The following is a 13826-nucleotide window of genomic DNA, read 5'->3' as shown; positions in this document are numbered from 1 at the left end:
TTTCCTTATGCACGTTCAATGCAGTGCGAAAGTATGGCGCTCAATCTTCTCCACAAGCCTCTATTCTTTCCATAAATTCATGGAAAGTACCTGTGTTGTCAACGTTCGTTCATAGCATGACTGTAATCAGGGTCTGATACAAGTGCACTGATAGTCGCATTTCTGTTGGCTGTCTCGCCTGGTCCCTTCGAATGGACGACGAAAACTTCAGATTTTGCTTGAAGGTAACCAATGTTCGCAGCCACAACCAATTCGTCATCATCTGTACCATAGGCGTCAGTGAAGAATATGACCATGTTGTCACCGTCTGGTCGGTCACCGTTTCTTCCCGTAAAAACGTCGTCGTTAGCCAACTTTATGGCTTCGCCAATATGTGTACTAGCACCACCTTCATTGGCTTGTGTGTTCACTGCAGCAACAACAGCTGTTTTGTTGTTGGCGTAGGCATTCGGTTGGAATTCCACTCTTGCGTTTACGGAAAATACCATAAAAGCAACATTAATGGTTTCAGAGCTTATATCCAAACGGTTGAGCATGTTATGTTGAAATCGTTTCACGCTACTGTACTGAAGCTTCCCGATTGAGTTAGATACGTCTTCTACAATCAGGATATCGAGTTTCCGCTGGCTGTACCCTGGAAAAGAAAACATATTTTTGAGTAATTGAGTTTTGAACTGCATTTCAGTTATATCCTAGTGTGAGTGCTTGATGTAGCTGCCATAGGGAGACAAGCACGAAGTGATGCAGGCCTCAGCGTGGGCATGGTGCTGACAAACCTAGAAACAAAAATTTCGGCAAATACGATAAGTAAAATATGGTCGGATGATGTTCAGATACGAAGGTACAATGTAAAAACTATAATTTTAGAGATGATATTAAGTTCGAGTCGTTATCATTTTGGTGACTACGGTAATGGATCACAAAGGCGACGTCAGAATTTCAACATAAACGGTAAATGAAGTAGCAGGGTGATTGATCCAAATAAAGATACGAAGGTACACGGTTGGATATACAGCTCAGTATTAGTGTGAAATAGTAAGTTTCTGTACGGATTATTTTGGTGAATACGGTAATGTATCACGTTGCTGGCGATGTTATATAGAGGACGTGCATTTCCTATAGCAGATAGAGAGATATTACTAACTGTATACTGCAACGATGTGCGTTTCAATGTAGATTGTCGCGAAACATGAAAGAAGGCTATATATGACTTTAAATTAATTTGGTAATGTATTTGGCGTGTAGGTTGTTTTGTGCCGTATATAAATGTATGCATACTTCAACGTTAGGCGTTTGAATGTACATTGTCACGAAATATAAGAGAAAACTATAGGTGTGTCTAAATGACTACAGTAATGCATTTGGCGTATGGGCCCAAAAAAATGTTTTACATGGTGATAAACATAAAAATACAGAATGCATTATACAGAATTGTTATAGCTTATACTGTCAACGAGTACAGTAGGTACATTTCCCAATATAACATCTGATGAGCGAACTGTCGTAAATATGTTATAAAATATAAATTGGTTGAAGTAGTCATGTTAAACCACATGAGAGATGATATTAATCACTGTTTTTAGCCCGTGGTTCAACAATGATTGTTGCCATGGGGATGGGTTTTAACTCTTGACCATGTAGTCATGACAGGAGAAGGGGACGGAAAGATCGTAATCTCACTATTGATCTTAATTATAGTTTGGAAGATCGTTAAACATGCGCCTGCTGGGTTCACGTAAATATGTTTACTGAGCCTTCAGGGAATGAAGCTGTCTTCGAGCAGTGTCGTGATAAACGCGCCATACCGTGCCTGCCGACTTGTAAATATAAGAAATTCTGTTGTTGAGAATAATTTGTGAAATTGTATAAAAAAAAGTATCAAGATATATTTGCACTGTAATGGTTGGAAGAGGAGCCGGAATGCTAAAGTGACGTCATGTCGCGAGAAAATCGACCTGGGACATAAGTACCCAAATTGAAACACAGATATGTTAGCATTACCACAAATGATATATCAAATAATGCCACATACAAGGACAGTATGTTAACTTAGGATGAAATCTGCCAAAACTATAAATCAGTACTGTCAACTTTTGACAGGTCAATTCCTCTTTTGTCCTGGATTCCAAAACTCCATAAAACTGTACAAAGGGAGACATATTGCTGGGTCCAGCAAATGTACCACCAAGTCCCTGTCTCAAAGACTGACCATAATCCTTAATACAATAAAGGAAGTACTTTCTTTATATTCACAGAATGTATTTGAGGCAAGTGGATTTAATACCATGTGGATTCTCAAAAACCTTTTTGCAATCTCAGCAAAGAACAATTTTTTTCATGATGTCAAAACATTTTATTTTTTAACTCTGTACACCACTATCACACATGACAAACATAACGAAAAACTTCATTCTTTGATCCATTGGTATTTTGTTTCAAAACCTGGTGTACGTGGATCCAGTTACGTATTTATATTCAGATTTTCAGGACAATTTTTGAAAAATTAAAGCAAATGCCATATTAGGTTCACTGAGAAAACAATATTATGCGAAATGTTGGACATTCTCATTGATAACATCTACGCAAAATTTGGGGGTAAGACATTTAGGCAAGAAGGAGGCACCCATATCGGCACAACTGTGCTCCACTTCTCGCGGATCTGTTTCTTTATGCATTCGAATTGGAATTTCTGTTCGGGAAGTCAAAACAAGGTCATTTGGCCAAGACGTTTTACTTAAGCTTCAGGTATAGCGATGATCTGATATCGTTCAATAACAGTGAACTAGCCAACTCCCTTTCACTGATTTACCAACCTGAATCAGAAATCTAGGAGACCAGTGTGACCACCTCATCTGTGTCATGTTTAGATCTTTGCATAAAGATTCAGAGTGACAAAACACTCTCAACAAGGCTGTATGGCAATAGGGACGATTTCATCTTTCTAATAGCCAATTTTCCCTTCATGTCGAGAAATATTCCAACAGCTCCAGCTTATGGTGTTTACATTGCGCAACTTTTCAGAGACAATCGAGCATGCTCTTTCGACCAAGATTTCAGAGAGAGTCATGCGCTTCTAGCTCGGAAGTTGTTTGATCAAGGTTTCAAGGCCTCAGTAAAGCTTTGAAAACGTTTTATGCTAGACATGTGGAGGACATTTCCAAATTTCACGCATCAGTGACAAAAAAATTGTGTCCGATGCAATTCCCTATTTTGACTTGTCTTTGGATGTGTTTGTGACGCGTGCCATCGACTGGGCAGGATACAAACACCTTTTCACGAACACCTGGTAACATTACTATTTGAAAGTAATTCATAAACACATATTTATGATAAAGTCAGAATTGTACAATCGACTGCACTGATTTCTGTTGGATATGGGAAGGGTTTTGTGGCTTTATTTATCTATGTATAATTATTTATGCATATAAGCCTAAATGGAGGGACATATTATATTTGGAAAAAAGATACCATGGAACAAACAAACTACAGGTGTTTAAGAAAGTCTACAGAACAGAATATCACGTGGCATACCGTGTCAACCGTCCTCGCAGGAGTTCTCTAGTTACACTCAGATGCAGTGTGGCTCCTTCTGTACACAAATATACCACCAGAAGAGAGATATTGCTTTAATTGTACAGACTGGGTGGAAGACGTGATCCGTGTTTTACTTATTTGCCCTTTAGATGACGAAGTGAGAGTTGATCTTTTTAATCTCTATAGTCTCTCGTGAATCGTCTAGCGATTGGTTGTAGAACTTTGTGTTTATACTTCATATGATACAGTGTAACTTTTTCTACGAGTGAGACAAAAATACACTTGTCTGTCACACATTTTAGGCAGGGACAGATCACTAATTACACCTTAACGCATTACGCTGTTGGCCAGGGGAATGACGACATCCACAGGTGATAGGGTTATGCTGCGGGATAATGACGACATACAGCCGTTACAAAAGTATTTCTTGTGTGATATTTAATTAGGTTTGTTGTTTCACGCCGCACTCAGCAATATTCCAGCTATATGACGGTGGTCTGTAAAAAATCGAGTTTGGACCAGACAATCCAGTGATTGATATCATGAGCATCGATCCACGCAATTCGATGATATTTAATTAGGATCCCTGAAAAATATGAAGCGTAATTTCTGCTTTGAGCACGTGAAGATGTACTTGCATTATCAAACACTGTACAGTAACATTTACTTTAAATCTTGTGTTTTTGGTTTTGAGTCAATAGTTTGGCAGATATATATGTATTTGCACATCTCCTCTTTTACTGTGTGAATGTTTGTTTCTCAACGTTACTACTTTTAGGGGTATCTTTCTTGATAAAATTAATAATGACCACAAGAATTGTTTCTAATGGTATGGTATTTAGCCTTTATTTCCATGATCTGAGACCCATTTTTGAATAGTTCGTGTAGATAGGTATCGTAACATGTACATGTACAGTAAACCACGGTTATAACGAACACACTTATAACGAACTGACGGATATAACGAACATACTTTTTAGGTCCCGACTATTTGCTGTAGTTATGCTGCATATATGCTGAAAAACGAACTACGGTTATAACGAACTAAAATTAATTGTCCCTTTGAGTTCGTTATAACCGTAGTTTACTGTATAGTCATATTCAGACTCTGCATATATGTAATAACAAACTTCTTCTCTTATTTAATCTATTTTCTCATTGGCTACCCTGGGCTTGTGGAACATAAGCTTTATGATTACAGATATATCATTGTATATATCAATGCGATTTGACTATTATTATTTAATATCTTACTTAACACTTGCTTTACATTAGATGTTTTAAGCATTACGTTTTGATGATATGGTAATGACATGCTAAGTACTGATCTGTGTACGGAGCTTCACTACTGTCACCAAACTCGAGTTCAGGTTTCGATCAGCAATTGGCGGAAGTGGGATTGTGTTGTTACTTGAGAGGAATGACGTAGCTGCTTCCCATTTTTTGTATATATTTAGCAATTATTAACTACCTCGCGTAGTTATGGTTAATACTAAGGATACGTGGTGAAATGAGTACGAAATCGTTATTAAATTCCGCTTTTGATTAAATTTTTCGAGTTGTTTCGACATGGTCTCATGCAATCTAAAATACATCGTATTGTTAATGTTCACGACTAAATGTTATTGTAAATGCTCAAATATATAAACATACACTGATATGTTCTTGGTTCCAGCCAGTGTGCCCTGAAAGCCCATTCGAGCTTCTACTGACTTACTCTGGTTGTATTGAACTAAACTTAGTAGCTAAGGTTTGTAATACTAAGCTTTTCAAGCCATACGAGAATAACCAGCCTTCCCGCGATTGACTGGTTACTTAGTAACTAATGTTTCCAATACTCCATTTTCTAGTAGTCCGTGGACAACCAGCCTTCTCGTTAGTGTCCAGCTATCTGGGAATTTCAGCATTTCCTTGTTCAGTCAAAGTGACTTAGTCTTAAGTCGATTCGACTAGTTTGATATTCAGACGTACTCGGCTAGTTTATTTTCAAAATGACTTATTTTAGGGATAAGACCTGTGTATTTATTTCCCATTATTTAACCCAGACGAGGTCATTCAATCATTAGAGTGTGGAGTTAATTGACGCAAGTGATAATTGGTCGCAGCCGACTTTACTGACTGTCTACGCATCTAAGGTCGGTATCTTATCAAAGTGTTTTTTTTAGCTACTCTCATTTTATCACTGTAATACAGTTGCTTCGCATTTACTCTGATGTAATTTATCAGTGATCCTTGTCAGCGCAGATTAGATTTATCTGATCTTTTTATTGCCATCTATTAGTACAATTAGCTTTTGTTAATAAACTTGTGAACCTATCACCACGTTTTCATTATTACTTTATTCTTATCTAATGACACCCCTGATCATTGGAGCACAGCCCCTTCAGACACACACAAAGAATATGATAATAAGAAAATAAAATCTTATTTACGCATTAAACGTATCACTTATTAACGTACACAGAATGAAATGCTGGGAGAGTGCTACTAAACCACAATTTATTGATATTTCACATACAAGCAGACGTATCAATATCGCTTAGCAATAACCCATAACGTATCAATGGACTTGACTGTATTTGGTTTAATGTGGACAGTTTTACAACTAAAAGCTGTTTCCCTTTTCAAAACAGTTAATATCATAGAATATTTAACTCTAGCCTTTTTGCACTTTAAGGACGACAGTGTTACATGTATTCAATGGCAAAAGTGCTAATTTCAAGCTTCAATACCTTTTTGCGGCAATACTTAATGGAACTGTATCTCTCAAAAAGACCCAAACAATGCAGAATATACATACGCACGCATACGCACGAAGCACATACACAAACACGCGCACACACACACAGACACACATACGCTCAGTTTGCCTTGTTTATAAAATCATAAAATGAAGTTTTCTAAAGTTAAGGAACCCTAACCTGAACACATATGCCTTCCTAAATAGATAACAAATTGTCAGAAGAGAATCTGTTTCAATGCATCACCAACATTTCTCGTGCCATTTATATACTATACGGGTATGATTGTGTGGATCCAATTCAGGTACGCAGGTGAGTGCGTCAGTTTATGGTACAGTTGCAATCACGTAAAATGCAAATTAACCGAAATATATTTAACATTAAACACCATCCTGGAAGTTACTTTCAAAACATATAACTACTAGTAGTTCGTTGATGAATAACGTGCTGGACGAAGAGTACAACCTTGTCTTACCCCACATGAACTATCGAAATACTCAGTAATTTTCTTACCATAATCGTACTTTATAGTTGCTTTAACTATTTATTTCAATAGTTCAGTGATAAAACATGATTATATCACCAGCAAGGACTCGTTTGCAGCCACCACCAAATGTTCCGTGTTAGGCTGCTTCTTGACTAAGATTTTAGTGACGCACTGAGTATCGATCAGTTTTTAATAATGACATAGAGGGAGTACAATTTACTCAAAGGGGCTGTGAATATGACGTGAAACTTTAATATTACACAACAGGGGTCCCAGATGTTCGAGTGCATGAGGATCATGTCGTGAACATTTTTCAAGCTGTACACTTTTTCGTAATCAAATGACATCACAGTTGCGTTTAGAACAAATATACATGTTGCCACAAGAGGACACGCTTTGAGATTGTATGAAGTTCATAAGTTAATTAGAATGCATCAGTAGATACAATAATGCAGCTGTCTTTGCAAGTTAACCTAGAAACTAAACTTAAGAATTTAAGGATCGTATTATAAAGAAAATGTACAGGAATATATTTAGCCCAGTTGACTATGGCACACTGGGGTTTTCTTTATAATATGTTTTCTTTATTATCCATGTGTATGTCGGAGGTTCACTGTCATGTCTTAATGTCTTGCTCAACTCATCATTGAAAACGTTTTTACTATTAGCCTCCGTTGCATTCATGAGAAAACAGCGTACATTGAGTCCCTTAAGTAAACTACAACTTGTTTAACGTTTGGAGGGTAAGGCCTATATCTAACAGTAGGACTAACCTCATTTGCCAAAAAAGAGTAATGGCATAGCGCAGTCATTAAAGCTAGGCTCCCAGGCAGTCCATCCTTTAGTAATACAAGACAGTGACCCTAAGCAATATGTAAGTTAATAATTAGTATATCTCTCACTAGACGAGAAATCATTGCTGCTGTATGCAACTTTTTAACTGTATGAGACAAACGTCTTATGAAACTGTACTGCCAGTATTTACTTGATCGTATGTAAGATTAGCATGCACACATACGGAAAGACGCGGCAGGCCATACGTTGTCTCCCTCATTATGGAATCTGACGCAAAAAAGGTCCAAATAATTACCACGAACAGCCGACAAAAATTATCTAAAGATACCCGCCACAACGTCATGATGTTATGACGTTACGTATTCACAAGCTATTGTTACAATGCAAACACTGATCTTTGACCAGTCAAAATTAATTTCAGAAAGAGACCTTTTTGCGTTTTTGTATAATGAGACAACTTCCGATAGCCTTGACTTAACAACGAAATGATGGGGAGAGCACATAAAGATTCTAGGCCAACACAGTGTAGCGAGATCGCGAGAACGCGAGTATTTGATCAAATATCGGTACATCACAAGAAGCAGCCAGCAAACTCCGGATGTATAGAAATCAGATGTAACGAATAACCTCATATGCCGAACCTAAATTTAATGCTGCTATGGTAGTTATGACAACTGTAAATGTGATTGACAAATTTCCAAAGTAACAAAAGTAAGTGAAATTGAAAGATTCTTGGCAAAGACGTACAAGGGTATTCGATACCAACTTACCTCATGATTAACAGGCGACCCGACGATGCCGGCTACTATATGTTGCGCAGTTTATTTATTCATTTCAATTAATCGTTACAGTTAAAATTTCAGAGCGTCATCGATCAGATTGTTATGTCACATTTGAAAATTTCAAAGTTTAAATGAAAATTTTGAACACAATGACAACTTAATGTAGTCGTTCTGTTACCTATCAATGAGTAAAATTGACGCATTGTATAATATATCCGTCTATATCGATATTTTGATAACCGTAACTACATGTTTATTAACAACAAGGTTCATTGATATTACTATTAGTTGTGCACAACTGACTTTACTCAACAAATAACTTCAATATTGAATCTATTCAGTGGTTTAGTGGCTGGCCATTCAGACAATATATTGCATTAATGATTTCATCTAACGCAAAGAAAAATATATGCTGATATCTACATACACGCTTGAATTATATCCAAGATAACAGTCACACGTTGCGAAAGAAGAATTACAAAAGTACTCAAAAATTTGAAATAATTAATGTTTTACAACAGCTGTTTACAGGAAATGTGAAATGTGAAGAAATATTAGGCAACATGACGCAATGCAATATCCCGACTTCAATCTCGTAACACACATGTCAGTCTTGGAACGTGAGAAAACATTCATATTTTATAATATAGCTCACCTTTTCGCGAACACATGGTGTCGTCGCTATTTGATAGTGTTTCATAAACACATGTTCATGATATAGTCGGAATCGTACAATCGACTAGATTTCTATAATGAAACCATTTAAATGCGATTTAACATTTCACTTTATGATCAGTTTACAAGAACAAACAATTAAAAACATATGTTATTACATATACTCTGAGTAATAATTGCTGTTTGAACTAACTTCAAAACCTTTTCCTTTTCGGGTTTGCAATCAATGACGAAGTGCCATGCAGTATACGGGTTCGAATAAAAGAGTCGAGAAAAGTCATTCCATGGTTTGCAAAAAGAAGAAAACAATTATTACATTTAGCGGGGGAATAAACCCAGGAATGGTAACGGGCATAGTGGGGAACCAACAACACATCAGTATGTAAATATATCCCGACCAACAACAATAGATGACGTCATGAGGGATTTAAACCTTCATTGAAAACATCTTGCTGGTTCATCACTAATTTCCATGATCCATTCATATCAACAAATTTTCGTCACAAGTTTGCCTTTTACGCACTATGGAATCTGTTTCGGCAGATTGTTGAGGCTGTCATAACGTAGCGTTGTTGTCCGTCAGCTGTCTATCTAAAGCAATTCCCTGGGATTGGTTGTTGCGTTTGTTATTGTTTTATCCCCGTGAGAACCCGGATGATATAGCATAAATCCGATCCGCCAGTCTGTCTGTCCGTCTGTCTGACCATAACAGGGAGAGAACTCGAAAACCATTCAGTTGTATTTGATCGAAACTTGTCAAATCATCAGTTAAATACTGAGGCGGTGCCTTTTGCTATTTAGGAATTTTAGAAATATATATTTTTTAGGTTTCCATGGCAACATGTTGGACTTAGGTTCTATAAGGGTGGTGTTCATTTCCGGAGCTTAACTCAAAAATTTGTTTAATGCTTTCTTACAAAACCTTGCATGTCTACCAGGCACATACTGAACTGGTGCCTTTTGCTATTTAGGAATTTTAGAAATATATATTTTTTACGTTTCCAAGGCAACTTGTTGGACTTAGGTTCTATAAGGGTGGTGTTCATTTCCGGAGTGTAAGTAATTGTATAGTAAGTATAATTCCTAAATCCATATAAGTGTCGACAATATCTATGGTTTTATCAGAAAAATGAAATTTAAGTTTCGACTATTTCAATTGGCCCTCCTCAAAAATCACAATTTTTGTTTTATTTTTATCTATGTATTATTGTAATATGCTCTTGTCCAACCTTTTGTGGATTTTGAGAATAAACAGATTCTGATTCCTAGCCATCAAAGGATCATAATAAAATAATTTCATTGATTAATCTTGCACATTGGATTTGTCAAAAGTAAGTGTGTACATGTGTAGGTTTACTAAAACAGACGGGATATACTCATATCATCGCGTGAAGTGCCGATGTAAAAACAACATACTTTGTTCAATGGGTTAACTGATAACACGTTAGTTGATTTTGCTCCGTGGATATTATGAAAATAGTTCCCAGACCTGATACTATTTTTTTTATACCTGTGAAGTACAATTCCTAAATCCATATAAGTGTCGACAATTTCTAGGGTTTTATCAGTAAAGTGAAATTTAAGTTTCGAATTTTTCGATGGGCCACCATCGAAAATCACAATTTGTGTTTTATTTATATTTACATATAACTTCCACTCTTCACAATATTCATTAAATTAGTCTAAGGCTTTTTTTAAACCGAATCTCCCTTTCTGACACCTTTATTACCAAGAAAGTAACTAGACATTTTATCATTACACTGTATCAACGATTTAATATTTTTATACACATTTTGAACTAACGTAGGAAATCTACCTTTGATGCCAATAGTCTGTATTTTCCTCCAAAATGGAAGTATACGTATACCCTATTCAAATATAAGGTTAAATAGTTCAACTAACAAAGGCATTAATAAATCAATACTATCAATAAAATAATCATTTTCTATAAATTCAATACCGGAGGCTTTAATTCTCTTTAGTTCTCTTACTGCTATCATAACTTCATTAGATGTGATATCTCCATTTACATGTTCACGGTCATATTGACTATCCATAGTACATTCCTCTATTTCCGGGTCTTCTGAAGTTGTCTCATTTAGCGATGTAAAAAACAAGTAAAATACAATGTACTTCTATTTCAGGACTTATATTATCATCCTTTTAATCTCCATTTAACATTTTCGAAAACTCTTTTGGAGAGTGTTTGTGTTTTTCTCTAATTTTTTTACCTAATTTATCTTTATATTGTTTTATATGCTTATCCATATATTTCTTATAAGCCTAAGATTCAGAGTTTAATGAGCGTTTATCATAAATAGAAATAAATCTTTTCAAGCAGGGTTTTGCTTTGTAAAAACATTTTCTAGCAATTATACAGGTCTTTCCAAACCATGGTTTGTTCATCTTATATTTCTACCCAACACCATGCCTCCCGGTCCCAAAGTCAGTGCGTGTAGCGTCTATCAGCACGTGCCTGGCCTCCTTAATAATGTCATTGATCAGATGTGGGTCAGCTTGGCCTTGTCTAGCCACATGAGCTTTCCAAGTGAGATTATTTAGCTTTTCAGCATTCAAATTTTGTAGAAACCTTTTAGTTCTATCCATATTATAACGTTTTGGTCTAGGATGAGTATTTTACTGTATTTACTTCACACTGGATACCTACCGTTCATAGTCAACTACACTCACATCATTACATGTTGTTTTACCTATATTTTTATCCTGTCCAAGTCAACCATTACAGATAAATAATTAAGATTTTTACATATCTCTTTTTATTTAATTACTCAATTATTAACCCTTGCATTATCTTGATAAGCCCTGACCTGTGGTATATTAAGTTTATCTAATAATTTATCAGGCGCAAGTTCTTTACCCATATCATTTATATCAATATCAAATTATTTGTGTGTTTATTGTTTAATCAAAAAGCTGTTTAGTTCTTGCATTGAAGTCACCCATCAAGATAACATACTCACTCAAAGAGAGAAAATAAAGTAAATTATTTTCAGTTTCATTAAATGTCTCACCTGTAAAGTAATTTGAATTTTCTGGAGGTATATATACTGTTCCTAAAAAGAAATCTTGTTTGGTGTCTCATAGCGTCTTTGACATTTTTATCCACAGTACATATTCACATTCTTCTTCTATCATAACTGATATGTAACTTTCCAAATCACATCTTATTGCTACAGCCAAGCCACCTGAACGTCTAATTGCCCCATTCCAATGCTGAAAGTACAGTTTATACCCTGTGATTGTAGATCATCTAGAGAATCAGTTTGGGTTTCCTGAAATCCTATGATATCCTTGTTTTTAATCAAATTGGTAAATTCTAGATATTCTAACTGCTTTCTAATGCCACGTACATTTAACGAAAGTCGTCTTAAATGATCGTAGTTACTTGCATCATAAACATTATCACCATCATCATAATCATGACCATCGTCATCATCATCATCACCATCATTATCAATTACACCATTATCATCTATACATTCATTAAAAACATCAACATTATCATCATCGACAGTCATGCCATCATTTTCTTGTACACTTTCGGTATGAACATTGTTACCAGTAGAGTGGATATCACTTAATTCACAAGTAAACCTATGTTTACTATCACTGACTGGGTAATAATTATTATAAGTGCGGTTATCAGTGCTGAAATGGCTATCAGTGGCCACAACCTCAATGCTATTATTTGTAAGGGTATTGAGGAAAGTACATCTGGGAACATCCTTTTGGAATATAAAATTACTGTCTTGATCACCTGTTATCTTCATAGATATATTCCAAGGATTACGTAAAGTTGTTTGTGCTGCATTGTGACTTGATGTTTATTAGCTCACACATACAGACATAATTAAATAAACAATGACTATGATGTCTATGACTATTTTCTGATTGATTATAAAATGAATTGTTTACACAGTCTTCCATGTTGGCACTATAAGAAATATTAACAGCTTCATCTGTGGTAGTATTCGTAGAAGAGAAATGACAGTTAGTATCACATTTCTCTTGTATTACATCAGTCATTGAGTATCTCGCACCTTGTTAGGACTTTCTGTGGCATCACATGGCAGTTCTTCATCAAAAGAAACGTCAACTTTTGCCTCTGAAAAACTAGTAAAATTACATACATGTGTGGCAGTTACATTGTCTGAGTAACTACAAGAAGAAATTGATTCAAGTCCTTTTGCAGATAATAATGCATCATTCACTGAATTGTTACTTGTGTTGATCGTGTTTATAGAGAGTGGATTACCTGTAGTTGTAAGTAAACCGTCACTGTAGTCTTTACTATGTACATCTCTGTACTGAATGTTATTTCTGTTGCATTCATCTAAACCATTACTCATTCTGTTCACATTAAAACAATATCTTGACAGCTGTTCAGTTTCACATAACTGTCACTTGTTAACAGTTGGTATGGATTATATGTCACATCTAGAGAGGGGTTAGCGTCTGCTTGCCCCTGTCCACCTGTGTACCCCCATCTGAATCCTCCTCTGTGACCACCACTAAGTCTCTGCTTGGGGGCTCTAATGGGGTGGAGGTGTGTCTATCAGATTGTTGTTTACATACAACCTGTCAACTACTATAGTAGCCTTCTTTCCATCTCTCTTAGCAGATCTCAGGCGGGGCGTTAGGACCTCTCTCCTTTACTGGGCTATTTCTTCTGGGAATTGGTCCATTACCCCATAGGATTTACCTTTGAGCTCCTTCCCACTGAACTTTACAGCATCACGTCCTCTAGTGTAGAGACATTTAGCGATAAGAGGTCTGACTCTCACCTGATCA

The 13826-nt window shown here is 36.1% G+C and overlaps 1 pseudogene; it reads right to left on the bottom strand.

Annotated features, from left to right (window-relative positions):
- On the bottom strand, positions 1-12553 carry LOC139478358 (matrilin-3-like; annotated as a pseudogene).
- Positions 12554-13826: the final 1273 nt, after the last annotated feature.

Source organism: Haliotis cracherodii, unplaced genomic scaffold, assembly GCF_022045235.1.
Source record: "Haliotis cracherodii isolate W230 unplaced genomic scaffold, xgHalCrac1.p SCAF_4, whole genome shotgun sequence".
NCBI lineage: Eukaryota > Metazoa > Mollusca > Gastropoda > Lepetellida > Haliotidae > Haliotis > Haliotis cracherodii.
This window is presented reverse-complemented; position numbering and strand designations above follow the sequence as displayed.